This window comes from Charadrius vociferus, unplaced genomic scaffold (assembly GCF_000708025.1).
Source record: "Charadrius vociferus isolate BGI_N301 unplaced genomic scaffold, ASM70802v2 scaffold1, whole genome shotgun sequence".
Lineage (NCBI taxonomy): Eukaryota > Metazoa > Chordata > Aves > Charadriiformes > Charadriidae > Charadrius > Charadrius vociferus.
This window is the reverse complement of record NW_009647680.1, coordinates 10,295,349-10,316,527: the sequence shown is the minus strand read 5'-3', so window position 1 is coordinate 10,316,527 and position 21,179 is coordinate 10,295,349. Positions and strand designations below refer to the sequence as shown.

The window sequence follows — 21,179 nt, the reverse complement described above, 5'->3', positions numbered from 1 at the left end:
AAAGAATGCCCCCCCCCCCCCCCCCCCCTTTTGTTTTTATTACTTTACATGGGACTAAGTCTCAAACACAGTCTCACTTTGAAGAAAGGTATTCCATGTATGTTAAAAAAAAAAAAAAAGAGGTAAGAGGTGTCGTTTTCCTCCACCTGACAGCAGATGGGATCTGGGACACATGCTGTCACAGGAAAGGGCAGCAGCAATACATACACCCTGCGGGAGGACAGACCAATCGTCACATTTAGAGGTGACTGAAAAAACCCAGGAACTGTAGCATCTAGCTGGCTCCCTAGCCAGTTACTGCACATCTGAGTGCTGTACAAGTGTGCCAATTAAATGAAAAAAGTCAAGGGCCATAAGTGCATCAGCCCAGACCCAACATTTACATGTGAATTAAACAAAGCCGCAGGTTTTCATAAAATTCTACTAAATAAAGAATTACAAACCAGCAGCGTTTGCTCATCTATCTTTAGAATTTACCTGTTAGACCCCTGCAGGTGCTGCCAACACCTAGAGATGCAGATGAAAACACTGAATTAAATGCAACAATAATCACTAAAAATAAGTGCACGTTTAGAAGAGAGCGCATCCACTGCTACAGCCAGAACGGGTGGGTGTGAGGAGGGGAAAGGCAGACACACTCTCAGGGCAGATGGCCAACTACTGGTTGCAGTCTTGCTCCCCCACCAGTGTTATTTCCATAGCACTAGACATAAAGGGTGACTGACCAGTTACAACTCAACAGGAATGTTGGAGGACTCCACGGCTTGGAATTTTAAAAGCTAAAAGACCGGAGGGTCCTTTTAAAAAGAGCCTTTAATTCAATCCCAACTGTTTGGGCAAATGCACGAACTGCTGGGTGGGATTCCCTAGCCCCTATTTTGCAGGAGGAGACGGACACCACCGCAGCAGGCACCACTACTGGGCAGGAGAGCTGCAAAATCTCTTCCTGGGCAGATTATACGTACTAACCCATCTAAAGAAGAACAGACTAATTATAACCGCTCGATTCCTAGCAACAGAGCAGAGTTCTCCTTTCATTCAAGTTAAGGAAGCTTCTTTCTGTTTTGTTTTAAATAACCAAGGGCCGCCTTTCGCCAGCCTCCACGGTGTGGGCTCGTGCACGACCGCTGTGACAGTAACCCAGACACACAGAGGGTTTCAGTAGCGCCGAGGCAGGTCAAGCCCTTTCCACCAGATTAGGCTTGAATCCAACACTGCAGAGGCAACGCCAGCTTAAATTGCCACGTTTCAACTTAGCTTTGGTTGTTTCACGAATAACTAGCAGTGACAAACAATAACCATTTCGCAGTCAACGCCAGCTATGCCCAAGTAACTGGAGTACAACTTGTTTTACTTTTGCTACCTACTTTGGTGTAACTCAAGCTTTGAGAGCTGCAAAGAGCAGCTCCAGCTGTTCCCGTCCCCGGGCAGCACCCTGCTCATTTTGACTGAGCACTTACCCCATTCTAGCAGCACTTTTAAACAGCCCAAGAGGAAATAAATTGCATCCATATTTAAAAAAAAAAAAAAATATCTCTCTCTCTCTCTAAGCTGAGACCGAAGGAACCAAGAGTGTAATTTTTAAAAGTTCTCAGCCCACAAATCATCCTCCTTATTTCCTCATCTCCAGGCGTGCTGTCTCCCCTCCCCCAGCTACACGCTTGAACAAGCAAGTTCGCTGTTGCATATGTCGGGACAGGCTCCCTTTTCCAGCGCGGTACGGAGCAGCCTTGGCTCCCGTTCCACTTTTGCTCACAGGAAGGCAGAGCTTCAACCACACAAGTCAAAGTAGTGACTGGAGTCAGAGCTTGCTAAGCAGGGTGGGAAAAAATAAAGGCCTTATGTTAAAGCATACCCAAAGCTCATATAAGCAGGTTTCCTGGCGAAAATCTGTGTTCCAGAGGAAATGACGAGATGCAGCATAAATAAAACATATTAACACACCCAGTTAAACACGCCCCCACTACTCTCCACCTAAGTTACTTGGCTCTAAGTCAAAACTGCACATTAGCAGCAACAGCAACTGAAAGCAGCCGAATCATTAATCATTTTTCCACTCAAAAGTTTCCAATCCAGAAGATGAACATCAAACACAGGGCTCAGAATTAAGCCCTGCTATCCCCTAATGAGGAATAATGCCTAGCACAACTTATGCAGGTTTTAAATAAGCATAGGTATTTGCAAAAACTGCACCTTCTTAAATGCAGAGATTTGCCATTTAGCAAGGGGGGGGGAATAGTCCAGAAAACTATAATGTTGTCATGTCAACAACATCCCAGATGCACAGAGGACACTGTAATGCAGTGGTTAGCAAAAAGCCACAGTACATAAATAGCAGAAAGTTTGCATTAACCCGTAAACGGTGATTTTATTTTATTTTTTTTTCTGAGAAGAGTCACCAAGACCGAGACCTGCAAAGAGGAACCCAATGTTCTTAGGAGCAAAACTCATCCAACTCCTCTCTTGCTGGGAAACTAAAGAACAAGACGACAACACAAGCATCGTTAGTGGATGAAGCCATCCAAGAGCCTCAATTAGACTGAGGGGGAAATGGCACAACAGTTCAGCGCTAATTGGAAATGCAAACATTTATCATCAGAGTAGCGCTCGCTTCTGTGCATAGTTCCATTGTGTTCACTGCAGCTAATGACAGTCGGAAGCCCTGTGCTCCATAGTATTTATGTAATGACTGGCAAAGCTGTCACATTCCCTTAATTGCTCGCCAGGATTTTCATACTGGCAGTAGTTTTCAATTAAAGGAAATCACAAAGATTGCTTCAGTTTCACATTGCTTCGTTTAAGTTTTGGTTCTTCTTCAAAACTGGGGAAAGAGGAAGAACGAAAAATTCTCCCAAGACAGAATGAGCTCTGCATCAAACGAGCTTTTTGTAGACAAACTGAATTAAGAGACCAGGAGAGCATGGTCACATACCCAGAACTGAAGGAGCTAATTTAGCATCACTAAAGACAAACAATTTGAGATCTGCACATAAATCTGCTTGAAGTTTGCAATGATTACTCCTTCAATCATGAGATATGTAATGTTCTAAAAGCAGTTCGTTTAAAAGGCAAAATGAAAAAGCCTAAGGTATCTTAGGGTTTCTACCTAATGGAGCTCTCACAGCAGAGCCTCCTTTGCTGGTAGAGCATCAGCTCTGTGTTTATAATTATACACCATCTAGCAAAATGCTGTACGTACCTAGTTCATCATCCCAGTATGCAGATGTAAGCATAAGGAGCATCCTGTGGCAAGGTCTCGCATTCCTAAACTTCCTTGCTTGTACCAAATGGACTGCAGAGCATCCACTGGTCTGTTAAGAGCCATCACCATTTAATTTGATGAGTAGCAGTTTGTTTTTAGGTGGTACCATCAGACCTTTTATCACATCATTTACTCGGATCCCAATCATACTTACTGTATGTCAGTAGAGAAAAGAAAGCTCTATAGGAGTGGTACAAAGGATCTGCTGTTTCTGCAATATATTATGACGTAACTCTGCAGTATTGCTCAGTTAAATAAAGCCCATGAGCCAAGTGAACTATTTTTACTCCATTGAATAAAAGGAAATATAAGAACATCACTTGTTACAGTAGCAGGCCCATTTTAAGGCACTATGTAATTAGGAGTAGGAGTTAATAACAGGACCAGAAATAGTAGGCAAGGTTTCCCTCAACATCTTTGTGCAAGTCTTTCTGGGGCATGGATCATCTTATCCTGTGTTCTTGCTACAATTACCCAAGCAGCTTTAAGTAGGACACATGGATCTTCACTGCTACCTATTTAAACCTCATCCCTTCTCATGAAGCAGCAACAGCGGCTGCAGCCACAAAACCCAATGCAGCGGAGACTGATCGAGCTCCTGTACGCAGCCCTGTCAGCATCTGCAGCAAGCAACTTGCTTCTCTCAATCCAATTCCCAGCAGACGAGCATCCACATCCCAAAATTAGCAACAATACAAACTGCAAATTCAGCAGAATTTGGATTTCACTGATGGATGGACTGCCAGTATACATGTTTTATTCATCTCAAGACTGCTTTGTCAAGTTGGTTGCATTTCCCTTCTGTACTTAAAATGCTAAAAATCATTTTATGGTCACTACTGAGCAGCCAAGGAGATCTATAGACGGTGTTGTCCCTTTTCTAACCTCTAGCCAAAATTCACCAGATTTCCAAAATGAAGACAACAACCAAAGACTGATGTCCTAAAAAGCCATATGCGTCAAGACATTTTGCTCGGTATAGTATTCCCTCCCATCGCTGTATGTCACCTTGCTGAAGTCCCACAGCTGCTTCCTGCTAAGGTCATCAGCATCTGAATTAGCCTCCCTATGAGAGCACAGCATGCAGCAGATCAAGACGCAGAGTTTTCTGATCATCCTTCCTTAATTCCAATAATGAAGATTCAAGGACATTCACTATCAGCACATTGTCATAAAGGTTCCTGCTACCTACCCATAACCCTAAAGCTTCCTCAGTGTTCAGGCACTCAAACCAAATCTCATTTCAGCATCCACCCCAGGTTACCTGCCCACAGTCCCTCTCCTATTGTAAATCCAAGGCAAGAGTGTAAAATGAGATATTTTAAATTCCATAGCTAGCACACTACAATTTCACCTCTCACCTTTACAGTAACAGCTCTGTTTGCTATAAAACCCTGATACGAACCGGGCAGTCAGTTTTGGAAACAGCTATTTCACAGCCCACAAGAACTCTCGGCGATGGTCCCTGAGCGTACCTAGGAGGAACGCATGGGGCTGCACTTCCCAAACCAATTTTACCCCATCCACTTTGTGGCATTTACACCCTGCTTCACGTAAGCGCTGCCTCCCTCTTTACTGAGGCTCACATTCGTACACCCGCTGTGGCACAACCTGCACTAACTCTCCCTTTCCTGCTCTTACACTTCTCGCAGAGGGATGCGGTGAAGTGAAATACACTGGCTGCGGGAAAGGAGACCCCGCAAAGCGATGCAGAGGAGAGCAAGACCAATGGCTTCAGTAACCCCTCTCTGCAAGTATGAGGTTGCTTCTTCCACTCTGTCTTTCCAGTCGCTTCCTTTGAGCTGAGTTTTCCCCCATTCCTGGTTATTCTTGTACTGCTGGTATTTGCAGGTGCTGATTCACAGCCTCCTAAGATACACACGTTTCGCTGCTTTTATTTTTAAGAAGAGTCACTTCAGGCTCGAAATAACTGTTGTTTTTCTGTGAACACTCTTCAATGCATATCTAGTTTTATCTGAGGAGCTTAAATATTCTACTTCATCTAAAGCCTCAAAGTTTTATCAGTCTCTGTTGCTCTATTAAAATATTATAAAACAGACTGCAAAATTTGTGGCTTGCCATTGTGCCAAGTCCCTTTTAGCTTTAAAAATAGAAGTTGGATTTGAGTGTAATATATATTCTTTAAACTTCTAACAGGGTTTGAATTTACATCTCCTATAGGTGAGACTTCCCCTGAGGGTTTCAATCCTTGATAAAATTAAAAATCTGCCAAAACCTAATGCTTTCGTTCTGACAAAGCTGAACCGAGATATCTCAAATGGAAGTGGTCAAATCCCAAATCACGACTTTTTGAAATGAGCTCTCAAAAAGCAGCCCTGAGCAAGTCAGCACACAAGTCTGTCATTTTAATATCTTATGTTATCAGCAGATGGCTTCTATCTTAGATCTGAGATGATGTTGTGTTTCCAGCCTCTGCTCCGCTGGCTCCTAACCTTCTCTCCCCCACAGAGCATCTGTATTCTGGATATTTCCTTGGAGATTCATTAACTGCTCCTTCCTCAAAGGTTGAGATTATTGGCATTTTTCTCAGACTACATTTCTAAGTGTTTGAAAGACCTGTCAGGACAGAGAAATAAATAAATACAGAAACGTATCAATTCATCATTCTCTCTGTCAAGACATCGCAGGTAAAGAGAAGACCTAAGTTTTGGCTAATGTCTTTAAAGACTGTTTGCTATCTTGCATGCTTGTATATCGTTTACATATCATTTCACACTCTCTCTTAATGTCAGCGTCCTCAGAGGGAGAGGGTGAATTAGAATATTGGTATCTCTAATTTAGGAGGCAATTAGACCAATAACAAAAAACCAGAGCTGAATGCATGCTCAAAACAATCTAGTTAGAATTCTATTTTAATTAAAAATCAGTCAAATAATCCTATTATCCCGAGGATTGCTATAGGTGTGGTTCCAATCCAGCACACTTTTTTATTAATCTTTTAGTCCCATACCCAGAAAGTGATTGGAAAAAAAACACTGGAAACCACCAGAATGGTCCTTTCTGAACAAGTTCCTCTCCCAATTGGAGAGCCCAGAAAGACAGAGAAATAAATATTCCAATGTCAGTCAGCAACTTGCTAAGCCACTTTAAAAAAAAAAAAAAAGAAATTAAAACCAAATAAAAAGCGTATATCACAGGCCAATAAATACTGTTTTCCCATTCTTCACCCCACTACCTGCAAAAACAGTCTCAAAGGACACCTTTTATTTATATCATCTTATTTCCACCCTTTGCCTCCTTTGTCAAAAAGTAACGTGCGCCTCTTCTACAGCTGCGCAGTTCACATGATTTTATTTTTAAAAGAAAAAAAAAAAAAGAGAGAAAAGAAATATTTCAAAAATCAGCTTTCATTTCTGGATTTGCTCTCACATGCTCTGTGGGGCCCTGGTGCATAACATGCATTTTATCCATAGAAGACAGCGGCAGCACAAGCCGGCGCAGCTGCCAGAGCCGCTTACCTGTATGTATCACTGAGCTGGGGATCAAGGGAAGATGGTAGAAGGAGCAGGACAGAGGTAGAGCGTGTAGTACAGTACAGAATTTGCATGTATAAATATATGCATATACATACATACACACACGTATCGGTGCATGTGTGTATATAACTTGGACCACCCAAGTAACTCACCTATTTTGTTTACACCCAGTGAGTAGGCATCATATGACCATTTATAAAAACATAATTATCCTCAAGTGATACAAAGTACTAAATAAAAAAAAAAAAAGCTATAAAAAGATATAAAGCACAACGGACAGCTCTAAATTTGTATCATTTGGTATTCTGCATTGCCAAGTTACTTCTGTAAGTACACACACACCGGATCTTGTTTCTACTAACTGGAATCCATATTAATTTAAAAAAAATAAATAAACCAACTCCCCAGAGGCATATAAACAAGGTTGTTGCCCAAATTCACGTTGACCTCGTGCATACAGGTCATTCCGTTACTACCACTCACTGTATGGAAACACACTTGGGAATTTAACAAGAAAAGAAAACGAAGACACTTCTTGAGCCCATTTCCTCTCGCAAAATACTTGTGGGAGGGAGGGCCAAGCAGCTTAGAAATGTTAACCTCACCATTTCCCTTCAGGCTCGTGCTGAAGAAAGAAGAGCTTCAAGGTCTTCCAGTTCCAGAAATAGAAATCCTCCTCTGCAGAGGTTTTATTCTACCAGCTCAACACAGAAGACTGTGTGTGTCCATCCACCCATCTCCTTCACCACTCCACATCCTCCTGAGCCCTCAAGTCTGCCAAACTCAAACTCCAAATGCCAATAAGGGAGGTGAAGATGCCAACATACAAAACTAATAAAATTCCTGAACCACCTGGACTATCTTCACATTATTTATTTTTAGCATTTGAGTGTAGAAGTCCAAGGAACTGGTGGGTAGAAACAGGTTTCGCTCATCCTGGTATTTAGTAGTAAGGCTAAACTTCAGCTATGAAGCCCTCGCCTCCTCCACTGTCTGCATCCCTCAAATACCAGGGGGAAACAGGTAGGATGGTTTCAGTGTCGATAGTGAACATCATTGTGATAAAGTGGGAAGATTTTCCTTATTAGAGGGTCTACAAGCCTTAAACTTTGAGAAAGTCTGCCTGAAGAGACAGAAGCTGACTCCCTGCTGCTAGGACAAGGGATAGACCCAGAGCAGTCTCCATGATCATGAAGAAGTGGTGGGCGAGTGTTTCTTTTCCCCTCTCCACCCCCAAAAGAACAACAGTTAGAACAACTTTTAGACCTTAACACTCCAGGAGAAAATCATTACAAAGCAGCTGTTGCAAGCAGAGGCAGCAAGGTCTTAGTTTAACCTGCCAAATTTTCACAGTACACAGTCAGAAGGCCAGAGCAATGTGGCTTCACATCTATGAAGGATTAAGCATGACCATCCAACACTGAACCGTGTGACAGTCCGACAGTCCTGCAGGATCAGGGTCACCGCTGTGCTGCAGCTTGATGGTCACTAGGGCGAAGCCCCATCTCTGCTGCAGATATTGTGGCATGAGGCCACAGGACCAAACGGCAAGAGCAGCTCCGAAGACCAACTCATGCAGCCACGTGAGTATGAGGCCGACGGAAGAGGTAGTATTCGCTTTGAACCTTTTCTATACCATTAGTGCTGGCACAACACTAATTATGATCGCCAACAGCAGCGGTCACTCTGATGGGAGGGCTGAACAAAAGTGACACAGCTGTCAACCGCATTCAAAGAACCAAATCCTTAAGAGTTCATCATTTTGGGGCTGGAACACAATCCAGCCAGCAAGATACACAAGTTTGCAGCTTTTCTAGGGCAGAATGCTTCAGAGAGTAAGTACAGCTGACGCAGACGTTAAAAAACTAAGCGCATTTGCCTGTTTCTCAGGGGGATTTAAACAGCAGGTGAGTGGGGCTGGTCTGTGGGACATGACCCTTTTTTAATTTCAGCTATTTAGATGCAAATTGTTCCCCTCCCTCCCCCTCTCAACACCATCTGTTAGCCCAGAGGTTTAGACTGTGCCTAGGGTGTAGGTTTTGGGGGAGGGGGATATAGATAAAGCATTGAGAAAATTTCAGTTGATGCCCCTATCTCCTCTGGGGCACAGTTTGGGGGGGGGGAAATCACTTTGCAATACTATTACATTACAATAGGATTTTTCCTCTCATTCTACTGCATTTTTCCATCGACCCCATGGATTTCCTACCCTAGAAAGCACTCCTTGTCCAGCTTTTGACCGACAAGCAACATATAGTGACACATCAGGTTGCTATGGTGTTAGCATAGGGCATGAGCTGGTTTTGCAGGAAGTAGCAGAGATTCAAGGAATTAGTCTTAAATAATAACGATGAAGTCCTTCACTACATGGTACAGTATTTAATGTTCTTTTAGTGCTAGGGAAGTTACCTCGTCTCTGTCTGATTTTCCCCAATGAATGGCAGTGTACTTTAATGAATCAAATTTCTCAACAGTTCTTGAAATGCTTCATCCAGGGCTCTGGATTCTTCATGAAGGAAAGATACGGCTGACGGCACAGAGTACACTTTCAGGAAGCTTGAAGACAATAAACCATTGGGAGGGGTGGCTGGCAGACCAGATGGGTGTGCCGCCACTCAGAGGGTCCATTTCTCCAGCCTGTCCATATCTAACACCCTCATGCATGAAGTTCAAGAAAGGAAAATGCAAAGCCCTGCCACTCAGGAGGGCTCCAGCACAGACTGGGAGCCAACGGGCAGCAATGCAGCTGTGCAGAGAAAGACATGGGAGTCCTGGTAGACATCAACTTGACCATAAGTCTCCAAAGCATCTTTGCAGCACAGAAGGTCAACAGCATTAGGAAGGACACTGCCAGCAGGTCAAAGGAGGTGATCCTTCCCCTCTGCTCAGGGCTGGTCAGGCACATCTGGAGTACTGGGTCAAGTGCTCACCTCCCCAGTACAAGAGAGACATGGGCATACTGGAGAGAGTCCTGCAAAGGTCCACATTGGGGCATCTGACATACGAGGAGAGGCTGAGAGTGCTGGGACTCTTCAGCCTACAGAAGGAAAGGCTCAGGTGGGATCTTATCAATGTGTATAAATACCTGATGGGGGTGTAAAGAAGATGGAACCAGGCTCCTCTTGGTGGTATCCAGCAACAGGACAAGAGGTAACGGGCAAACTGAAACACAGGAAATTCCATTTAAGTGTAAGAAGGAGGGGGAAAAAAAAAACAACAAAAAAACCCCACACCCAAAACCAAAACCTTTTTTCCTGGGGGGAGGGGGGGCGGGACACACCAAACCATAGAACAGGTTGCCCAGAAAAAAAATCACAGAGTTTCCATCCTTTGGGGTGCTCAAAAGCCTCCTGAACATGCCCCTGAGCAAACTTCTAGTTGCTACCACTTTAAGCAGGGGTTTGGACAAGACTGTACCTGGAGGTTCCTGCCAACCTCTCCAATTTTGCAATTACAAGCCACAAAAAGTGGTGGGGAGTCTCTAAGGCAGAGAGGTACCCAACATCGTTCTAACCACTTATCAGAAACAAGTAGATTTTTAGTCAACAGCATCCAAGACCCCAGTTTAGTGATGAAGACAAATTAAAAGAGGTGATAAGTGACAACTTTGAGCAGAAAAATCAGTGAAAGAGTTGGGATCAGTACTACAAAACCCTCATTTTGAGTTTTAATGTGCAGAGTACAGTCCTGCTACTAGGGAGCTGCAAGCTCCCATCCCAATTCTCACACAGACCTCACTTGTCATCTCAGAGGCACATGAAGGTTGAAGAAAAAGTGTGAGTACTTCTTGTTTGCTCTGCCCTCCTCCAATCGATTACCTCTTTAAAGGAAAGGCAATTCAGGTAGTTACAGAGCACACAGCATGAAAAAAAATCTCTTCCAGGTGTTTCTGCAACTGCAGTTACCACAAGAAACAAAGAAACATATTCTCAGTTCAAAAAAAAAGAAAAGAAAAAAAAAAGAAGAAGAAAAAAAAGAGAGAACTGTGTGTACAATCCTGATTGGAAACTCAATGGCAGAGGGTAAAGGGGGCATGGAGGGATGGGAAAACTCTTCCTCCCCCTTGGAGCCCAAATGATGGGACAGGAGAGCCCTCACCTATTCATACTTCAAGTTTGGAAGAAACCACCTGGGGGGAAGTAGGGAAGGAAGAAAATGCACTGTGGGCTTCAGAGCCTCAGCTGCAGCTGAACAAGTTCTTAGGCTGTCCTTGCACAACATTCAAGACTGACACGAAGACGGGTTCAAGCAGACTTTAATGAGGATGCTCCACTGAGGTGAGGAAAAGGAGCTCTCACTGCGCCTGGGAATCTTTCCTGCCAGACAAGGTTTGCACAGCAACGTTTTTTAAAGGGTTTGGGGCCTTTTTCTTGTTTTACTGTTGGAATGTTGTTTTGGGGTTTTCAGCGTTGCCAACAAACACATTTTCCTCTTTCTTGCACAGACAGAAGAGGCCAGAACAACGTATAATCTCCACTGTTTGGACCCTTCAAGTGCCTACTTCCAAACTATTAACTTCTAAAATATACGCAATTCAGTATCTCTTACTGGAAAGCAATATTCTGAAAAAAAGTTGCAGGCATACAACTATTTTCCTAAAAAAATACAAAAATAAATTATCTGATTAAGTGTTTCCATAAAATTCTTTCAAAATATCAGCACAAATTTAAGTTTTCATTTTAAAATAAAAGTGGTTATATTTTCCCCATTTGTAAAAAGTAGAGTTTTCAGAACATCAGCATTTCCCCTAAAGAATGAGAGTGAACTGCTCTAAATCACCAGCTAATTTCTGTTTCCAGATCTCTGGCATTTCACCAACATTACTGAGAATGGGAAGAACAGTTACTGGAAATGGTTTTATTTAACCAACTTCTTGTTCGCAAATCCAAGCGCATCTATAAATTTTAAGGGCTGCAATCCTGCAGTTCGATCTGTAATACAAGATACAGGCATGAATTCTCAGTCTCCTTGACTTTAAAAAGACAGAAAGGTCATCTGTGATAGCTAAGGGGTACTTGGCCTTAATGCCAGCAAGCCACCCACTGAAAACAGTGGGAGTTTGGCCCGAATTAGGCTTTCAGGATTTATCCCATAATGCCCTGTAACACTTCCCACACAGTACGACCTGACAGCTTCTGAAAATTGGCAAAAAGTGAAGGACACGCGACAACATCTGAGATGAGGTTTCCAAGGGTGTATTTTGTAACAATGGAATTCAACAGCTACGTGTCTGCATATGCACATATTCTTGCAATTCCGCATGAACAGGGGTTTTAGCATGCTGATTTTAAAAGCACAGTGGCTAAAAACATATCTCCAAAAGCTATTCATTGCCAAACAAACCAGACTTTTAAAGCAAAAAACCCACAAAGCAGTTGCAACTAGGACAAAACTGAACTTGTGCAATAATCCCCCACGTTTGGTTCCCCGCTGTTATTAGTGATTAGATAAGTAACACCAACAACAGACAGATGCTTTTCTAGAACCTCTTTCCAGCACCACTTCCCAAATCGTCACCTTCTCCCACAGATACCTCCAGAACAGCCCTAGAATAACTCCTGCCACCCCCAGCACGACCTGGGACAAGGCAGATGGGTTTGCAGCCAGGAAGCATCGAGGTCCGAGAGCCAATTGCTGCCCACACGGTACCTTTGTGCCCAGATCTAACAGCATGGATGCTCAGGAAACAAGTCTGCTACTAGTTGATGGTCTTTCCCATCCCTGTTCCACGCTCTTATCTGGTCAATATTTGCTTAGTTAACTATATGCCCAAGTTGAACATTTGCCCTGAGGGAAACATGGCTATCAGCCCTGTTCAACCCAATCTGACCTTTGTCCTGTAGTGAGCCATGCAACGGCCAGTTCAGGTATTCCACAAGCCAAGGGCTTCATACAGTATTGCTGCTCTGAACAGGGGGCCTGGATCCTGCCCAAAATGAAGTCCCCGATTTCCCTGCCAACAGCATGGGGTCTGGGGCATCTAATTCTTAAACAGATCCTTTATTTGGATCCCTGGAGGCAGCAGGAGCTTGCACACGACAGGATCGACACCTACGGTGCAAATCAGATCATAGCCCTGTAAATGACCAATGTGGCAACTGGGACACAATATGCAAGGATTTGGTATAGCCTCTAGCTGTCACAGCAGCTCCCTGACAGCAACCAACAAGAAGAAAAAAAACCTCCAAACAAACCAAAAAAAAAGTTTAAAAGACAGCCAGGGGACAGTGGGTCTTTCAAGTATTGAAACATGAACCATTTTGGAGCAAGTCAAACTAAGCACACGCGCTGCTGAAAAGACACGACAGGTTCCAATTTAAAAGCAACACTGCGTTATCAAATGACAAGACAACTTCCACAGATTAGTTGGTATGCTTCCATTTTACCCTGAAAGTAGTAATTTTTAAAGATGATCCAAATGCAGATGGAAAGAAGCCTGACTCAAAGAAAGGGGGGGGGGGGGGGGGGGGGGGCAGAACCCCTCCCCCATAGTTGTCATGTTTATGACTTACATTCTCTAGAGAAGAAATCTTTGGAGCAAGCAAAAGCCTGTCCGCCTTTCACTTCACAAACCCTCGATATCATAATCTCATTTTTAAAATATTGCCTTCTTGAATGATGCAAATTAAAAGGCATAAGTAATTATCTGACATGCTATTGAAAACCACACACCAGCACAAAATAGCAATTTATCGCATGCAAGTCCATTAAACTATTACTTACAGCATAATAAACAGCAGCCACACCGATACCACTGTCACCGCTGAGCGGAAAAACCTAGGAAATTCCTCATCCCTGGCCCCTGGAGTTTGAAGTGAGAGAAGTTGGACTACTCCTGCTTGGAGCAGGGTTTTGTTCTCCAGGAGGACCGAAGTATCTTAGCTAACACAGCAATGGTCCTGTACTTATCACACATGCGCTTTATAGTTAATAAAACAAAAGGGACCCTTAACTTCAAAAGTTACTTTTGAAGGCAAAAGCAGCCGAAAGCTTTTCAAACAATGACTGTGAAAGGACAAAGAGGAGATTGTGCATTTATATTGGTCAGTAAGGCACTCATGGCGACAACTGTGACCGAGGATGGTCATGGTTGACCAAGGTTCATACACCACTGTGACAGTGGTTTGATTTTCACAGAGGGAGTACAGTTGTCGACCACTCAGAAAGAGCCCCAAACGAGAAGGCAGGCTGGCAAGCCTGAACAAGACACCCAGCTGGCTCCACAGCCTAGACAAAAGCTTGGGTCTCTGGAGCTTTTTATTTTCCCTTCCTCTTCAAGAGATAAAATTGGGATGGTATCAGTTCCTCTTTCCCAAATGGAAAGCTCTCTGAGAGCAAACCAGATTTCAAAGCTTTCTAACAACTACACAGAGCACGCTGTCAGCGCTTGCTGCTTAACACGTACGTGTGAGCGTTCGAGGCATTCACAGGGTAGTCCTGGGATCAGAGCAGAGCTACAGTTGGATGTTCTCCAGGGGTATTTTAGGAGAACAGAATCAAATTGCCACAAACATAATTGCCAAGTTTCAATCTAATGTTATAGCGATTTGCTTGACATGTTTTATTTCAGAGGACAGACTGGTGGAGTAATATTTTGTTGTTATTAATGCATCCAAGTCCCTTAACACAGTGCTCATATCTTTGGTAAGGGACAGGATTCCTTCTTCTTCAAGTTCTGCTTTTGATAATAGAAAGCACTACAAATTCTTCATGCAGCCTGGGGGGAGGGGGGGGGAAATGTGGATAGACTAAGTTTAAGGTGAGAAAGATGCAGAGAAGCAGAGGACGTTCAGTCTTCTGCTGTCTCTTCCAGGAGTCCATTCAGAAAGCCAGCCTGCAAGACATTTGCTGACTATCCGGTCGCTGCATTACCTGATGCTTTCAATTCTTGCAGCCCATGCAGAGCGGAATCATCTGGGAAACAAGATTTCCCTGGCTTCAACTCCACAGTATTTAAGAGAGGTCAAATCCCGACCCCTTTTGAAAAGGCTGCCCAGAAAATGTGTGCGAGATTACCACGTTTTTATGCTCTCATCACCAAATCAGTCTGCCCAGCTCTTGCCCAGTGCAACCCTCCATTTCCAAGCCTTGCAGGCATCTCACAGCATCACAGAGAATACACTCAGACCATCCGAGTGCATCAATATGCATTCGGACCATCTGTTAAACCCACAAGGCATCCACTGTCAGAAGATCCCTAAAGAGAGGGGAGTCAGTGTTAAGCAGCGAGTACAATTTCCTCTTCACCTTTTCTTTTAAAAGATATTTTGGTCCCAATTCTCACAGAATTGGAATGTCACTTAAAGAGGACTTTTTGCTCACAGCACCACATGAGATATCAGGTTTCAGAGTAAAGCTGAGCTATGGAAAAACCAAGTCGCTTACCCATCTTGTTTCCATTATAGAACAGGGAACTCAATCAGGCTCTTCAAGCTGGAGGAAAGCGCCTTCTCCACCAGACAAGGCTTCCTGAACGTAGAGTTAGAAGCTGCCACGAATTGACAGACATGACCGGGGAATCAACCCCTGCTCTTGATATGTTCAAGGTGTTCACTTAAATCAAAGCAGCCACCTCTAGGAACAAAGACTGAAAGAATATTTTTGCTTATAGTGGAAGAATCTGGTTTAGCAGAATATTGAATTTGTTAGACTCTGCACTAGCACGTGAACTGTGCCTCATCAAGATTTCAGAGCAAGCACATCAGTAAAGTTTTAATCTAGAAAGTGAGAAGATAAGAGATTTAAAGAGATTACAGACCCCTAAATCAATCACAAAAGCCATATCATTCTGTAACACTGTTCGTAAGAATTGAGCTCAACCTTCAGAAGTCCGTCATCAGGATTGTTATTTTCTAAAACATTTTTAAACACTGAGCCTCAAGCCTAAGAGCATTTTTGTCGGAAGATGGTTGACCATAGCAAAAATCAAGCTGAGTGCAAAAAGTGGCTTCCGATCTTTTTAGCAGGTGTATGATTCCAAGCACCAGCTTGATAACTAGGTTGAGCATCCACAGACACAGGAGGCACCAAGTCAGAGAAGGGATGAATCCCAGCCTACAGTCGCATGGAGCCACCCAAACCACATTTTTTTCTCCAACTCTCCTTTTTTTTCTCCTCTTGAATCCCTGGAATTTCTGCTCTATTCCACTTTGCATGGGATTCCCTGTAAGTAGAAATTCTCCCTTTCCCCTTACTTTTTGGCAAGCTTCTCATGCCACAAAACCTATTTTAAAGAGAGCTTGAGTTTGTAAGAACTGCACCTTCCTACTCCACAAGTGAGACAACATGCTCCAAAGTCACACTCAGTGTAGTGACAGAAGTAAAGATTTTACCAATTTCCTCAGGGCCCTGCAGAGTCGATGAAAATCATGTAGTGACCAAGTCATGAGCACCACTGACCCCCTCAGCCTCAAGGGCTGAGCGGTTTCTGAAAAACAGGCCACACTTCTGCTGGCAACTTCCGAGCCTTGAGCAAGAAGGCTGTGGTGCCAATGCAAAGGCAATGGGACAACAATAATGTCACTTGAGCAGAACCTGTCCCACAGGACGACATTTACCACTTATGGATCCCCAGAGAACTCCACTAGAGATATCAGAGGAGATATTTTTGCACACACAAAGGTGGAAATGGCACAAAGCTCTCAAACTCTACTTTTTTTTGCTTTTACTAGTTACAGAAAATCCACAGCAGCACATACTTTGGTATAAACATGAGTCACTCGCACATACCCTGGGCTCCAGGCAGCTTGTCATGCCTGCCCATGCTCCCAACACACCTCCGATGGCAGTGCAGACTCAGCTGCAAAGTCAAGCACAGAGCCAGGTGACAGATTTTAATGTGCTAGCACTATACACACAGCCTTAAGTCACTTGCTGGGTCATGATCCAGCTGGTTCTAAGAATCTGTATGCAGGCTGCTTACCCTGAAATTAACCTACTGCCTTGCAAAGTGTTGCTTAATTTAGAAGAGTGATTACTTACAGCACCTGCTGCTAACCTCACAGCCTTTAATATGCCAGCTTCTCCAAAATAAATGCTGTCTTCTAAAATTATTTACATAAGTAATTAAGGAAAGAACTAAAAAAAGAGACTGCTAAATGTATAACATAACAATCAGCTGGGTTATCAGCAGCAATTGAAACTATAGTTTCCAAAGCAAATAGCATGAGTTGAGGCAGTCTGAGCTGAAGCCGCACTGTCGGTCCGTGGGGCAGACTCACATCCTAAGCCAGGCATAACAGAAAACGCATTCCACAGGCAACACACACCAAACTGCGTATGTGCGTGACACCACCACCCCTGGAAAAGCTCCACACAGCAGCAGAACCTTTGCAAAAGGGGTCTCCTGGCTCTGAACCCACATCACCTGTAGGCTTTAAATCTGAAGCCAAACCCACAGTAGCCTTGTCATGCAAGGGTAGTGCCTCTTGCAGTAATTGAGTGCTGAGGTCAGCAGGCAACGGAGGGAAGAAGAGAAGAAAGGAGGACTGAGGAACTAAGGCTCAGTTCTCAAGGCTTTAGTCCTTCTCCAGAAGCTTCTGTTCACATCTACATCTGGGGACTCAAAATAAGTCCATGGGCCATGATGGGATGTGCTGAGGGAGCTGGCAGATGTCATTGTGAGGCCAGTCTTGATAATCAAATCATGATTTGATTTGATAATCATTTGATTGATTTGATAAATCAATTGTGGTGACTAGAAGAAGTGCCCATAGACTGAAGGAAAGCAAGTGTCAGTCCTAATCTTCAGGAAGGAGGACCCAGGGAACTGCAGGTGGGCCTACAGGAACCTCATGAAGTTCTTGTAGAAAAAGTGCAAAAGTCCTGCACCTGGGCAGGAACACCACCAAGCACCAATATATATATTATGCTGGTGGCCACCCAGATGGAAAGCATCTTGGCAGAAAAGGACCTGGGGGCCCCGGTGGACACCAAGTTGAACATCAGCCAGCAACGTGTCCTTGCAGCCAAGGCAGCAAATGGTATCCTGGGCTGCATTAGACAAATATTGGTGACAGATCAAGGGAGGTGATCCTTCCCCTCTACTCAGCACTGGTGAGGCCACACTTGGAGTGCTGGGTTGAGTGCTGGGCTCCCCTGTACAAGAGACATGAACATACTGGAGAGAGTCCTGCAAAGGGCCACGAAGATGCTGAGGGACCAGGTCATCTCTCCTGTGGTGAACAGTTGACAGAGCTGGGACTGTTCATCCTCTAGAAGGCTCAGGGGGACCTCATTAATGTATTTAAACACCTGCAGGGAGGGTGCAAAGCAGACGGAGTCAGGCTCTTGTCAGTGGTGCCCAGTGCCAGTGGCAATGGGGACAACCTGAAATACAGGGAGGGTTCCTCTGAACATCAGGAAACACATTTTTACTGTGAGGGGGACTGAGCACTGGCACAGGTTGCCCAGAGAGGTTGAGGAGTCTCCATCCTTGGAGATATTCAAAAGCCATCTGGACACAGTCCTGGGCAACTGGTTCTGGGTGGCCCTGCTTGAGCACAGGGGGTTGGACCAGATGACCTCTGGAGGTCCCTTCCAACCTCAACCAGTCTGTGATTCTGTGAAGACATGTACCTAAAGGTGTGCAGGCATCAAGAAGAGCCCTTACAATGGTTTCAAGAGGCAGTGCAAACCTTTACCTTATTTGTAACTACCAAATAAATGTTTTTATTCTGTTTGAAAAACAATAACATTTCAGTAATGGTAACTGAGATGTTGGATGCTTCCTTCCAGAGGAAGGGAGAGTTCCGCATTAAATATGGAACTCTTTACCACACAGGTCTGTCTCAGAGAAGAGTCAGCCCACTTGCTTGTCTGCACAGGAGTTGGAAGTAATTCAAATTTGGGGGCTTATTTCTGTTCCTAATCAAGACAGAGGTTATTCGTAACAATTCAGCTGGGATCTTAAAACCTCCTTCATGCATTCAGAAGGACTTTTTCAGCAGCTTGAAAACATCTAACAGACTATGCCTGTTTCCTCCCCTGACCCATATATATCAAACTATAAAAGCTGCAGGCGGGCTATACAAAAAGGTTTGCCTTTTAGGAGGTGGAACAAAGAACATAACATTCCTGTCTGAGTGCAACAAAAACAGTTTGAACAAGGTTTCAAAAGGTCGCAGTCATTACAGCCTCCCAGAACTACAGGCACCCAGTTGCAATTCAAGCTACGCAGCTCATCTCTTTCAAGCCCAAAAGCTTGGCTAAGTTTGCAGGTCTTTCGGGGACACTAAGCAAAGTACCGGAGTGCCTCAGCTCCAGACACAGGCTGTCTCTGAAGCCAAAGAAAACAAAAGTAAAACTCGAAGTACTGAGGTTTAGGAGACCTGTGCAGGCAAAATCTCACTTCACCCATCACTTTACAGCTGTGCAGCAGTCCAGAAAGCATCACGCTTCATATTATTCCTTTGGATGTTCTTATTTCTTTGCTTATGGCTTATGTATTCAAGCATCTTCTATAGTGTGCGGCTTTCAGAAAGAACCAACTATCTGCTGTTCCTCTGCACAGTGAATTAACAAAGGCTTGGAATAAAAAAATACCCTGAAATTGTTTTGGAAGGGAAAATGAGCAAGAATTTCTGCAGAAAAGGATAATACTCCTTTTCCCCTCTGCCCCCTCAGCCAACTCTTTCTGCTTACACTAGAGGCTCATAAAATTTCAGGATCACAGAATCACAGAATCTTCAGAGTTGGAAGGGACCTCTAGAGATCATCCAGTCCAGCTCCCCTGCTAAAGCAGGATTGCCCAGAGCACGTTACTCAGGACTGCATCCAGGCGGGCTTTGAAAATCTCCAGAGAAGGGGACTCCACCCCCTCCCTGGGCAGCCTGTGCCACTGCTCTGTCACCCTAACGATTGTAAAGAAGTTTTTTCGTGTGTTGGAATGGAACTTCCTATGTTCCAACTTGTGCCCATTGCCCCTCATCCTGTCACTGGGAACCACCGAGAAGAAGATCCTTTTCTGAATTTTAAGCAATGCACAGAAACCCATCCCTCCATAAAACACTACTCAGTGACAAAATGTTACTGATATGGGTGAAGGAACAAATTCTGCTGGTTAACACAGAAAACCTGAAAGTGCACAATAGCTCCGCTACCCGCATATAAACTGAGGACGCAATTTAAGTGAGTTGAGAAAGGTCACACAAGTTTACAGCTGAAGAGAAACACCATGTGTGTTTCCAGACTTCTGTCCCACTCTGGTTCTGGGTTTTCTGTTTCCACCCTCCTGCTAATTTTGCAAGTGACTCCAGAGCAAGGCACAGAGCGGGGATCTGCTGGCTGGGGCAGGCTGCCAGGCAGAAGAAGCTGCTGCGCCTGATACCACACTCGGAATGGAAACAGCGCAGAGAACAGAGCAGGAGCTGGCAGCGCTCTGCCATCCTTACCCATGTCCTGTGCAACTTCCCCCATTGGGGACATCAGCACTTTTCACTATCTTTTTCCTTTCCTTCTGAATGAACCTCATAGGTCTGTTCCTGGTTCAAACTGTCAAGCGATTACAACTTTTTACCCTACTCCCTACAGGGCACAAGTGGCACAAAGCAGAGATTTGGATCACTGCTCCTGGCACAGCTTATGGTGTTCTTGTTCTGACCACCTATAGCAGGGATGGGACTTTCATTTCAGGGCTCTGTCTCAGAAAACCATTTCACCATCAGGAATTTCTCTACAGTTTCTGCACACTGAAGTGCTTAAAGCCCTCAGCACATCCTCTCAGATTTACACAACTGACATTGACCTTGTTCCCCACTTCCCTGATCTGACACCAGGCTGCACCTCTCTTGCCCTCCGCTTGAAGCACAAGCCCCAACCTACCAACTCACCCCACAGCAAAGCACATCCAAGCTGTGACATGACCACCAGATTCCTTTCCGACTGAAGTGAGCTCATTTACATTGCTCTACTGAACAGCTGAAGAACATCTATTCCAACCAGCTTATCTTTGCCCCACCTCCTCACTGATGCGCTCCTCCAAAGTGTTTCCTCCTTTCATAGGAGACTGATGGCAGTTGCCCATCAGCTGTGTACAACTGCAAAGCCCCAACATCACCAGTTACTTCCCATCAATTTTAAGTCCTAAACACTTTTCAGACTGATGGCATGAACTGCCACTTCAATAAAATATTGAGTTGAGCATCAAAACCCTCCTTTGATTCATATAAGATGACTACTAATTTTGACAATAGAACGCAAATTTCTAGACACTCTCTAAAGAAATAGCTCTCGGGGCAGAGAACAGAGGTATAACAAAAGCAACATGGACCGCACTCAGTGGCATCGGCGTTTGAGCCTGGATTAACACACCAAAAAGGAAAGGTATCTGCCCTTTGTACCATTGGATGCAATAAACAGACATGTCAAACCTCCCAGGGCTTTGGCTTCAGAAAAAATAATTGCCAGCCACCAAACAGGTT

General features: G+C 44.2%; 1 protein-coding gene across 1 annotated transcript in view; it reads right to left on the bottom strand.

The window, feature by feature from the left end:
- The window catches only part of PAK1 (p21 protein (Cdc42/Rac)-activated kinase 1), a 38,151-nt gene extending 37,208 nt beyond the window's left edge, over positions 1-943 (bottom strand). Inside the window, exon 1 of the mRNA XM_009881224.1 lies at positions 478-943. The gene's annotated coding sequence lies outside the window, so the exon portion shown is untranslated. The remainder of the gene's footprint in view (positions 1-477) is intronic.
- Between the last annotated feature and the right edge of the window lie 20,236 nt (positions 944-21,179).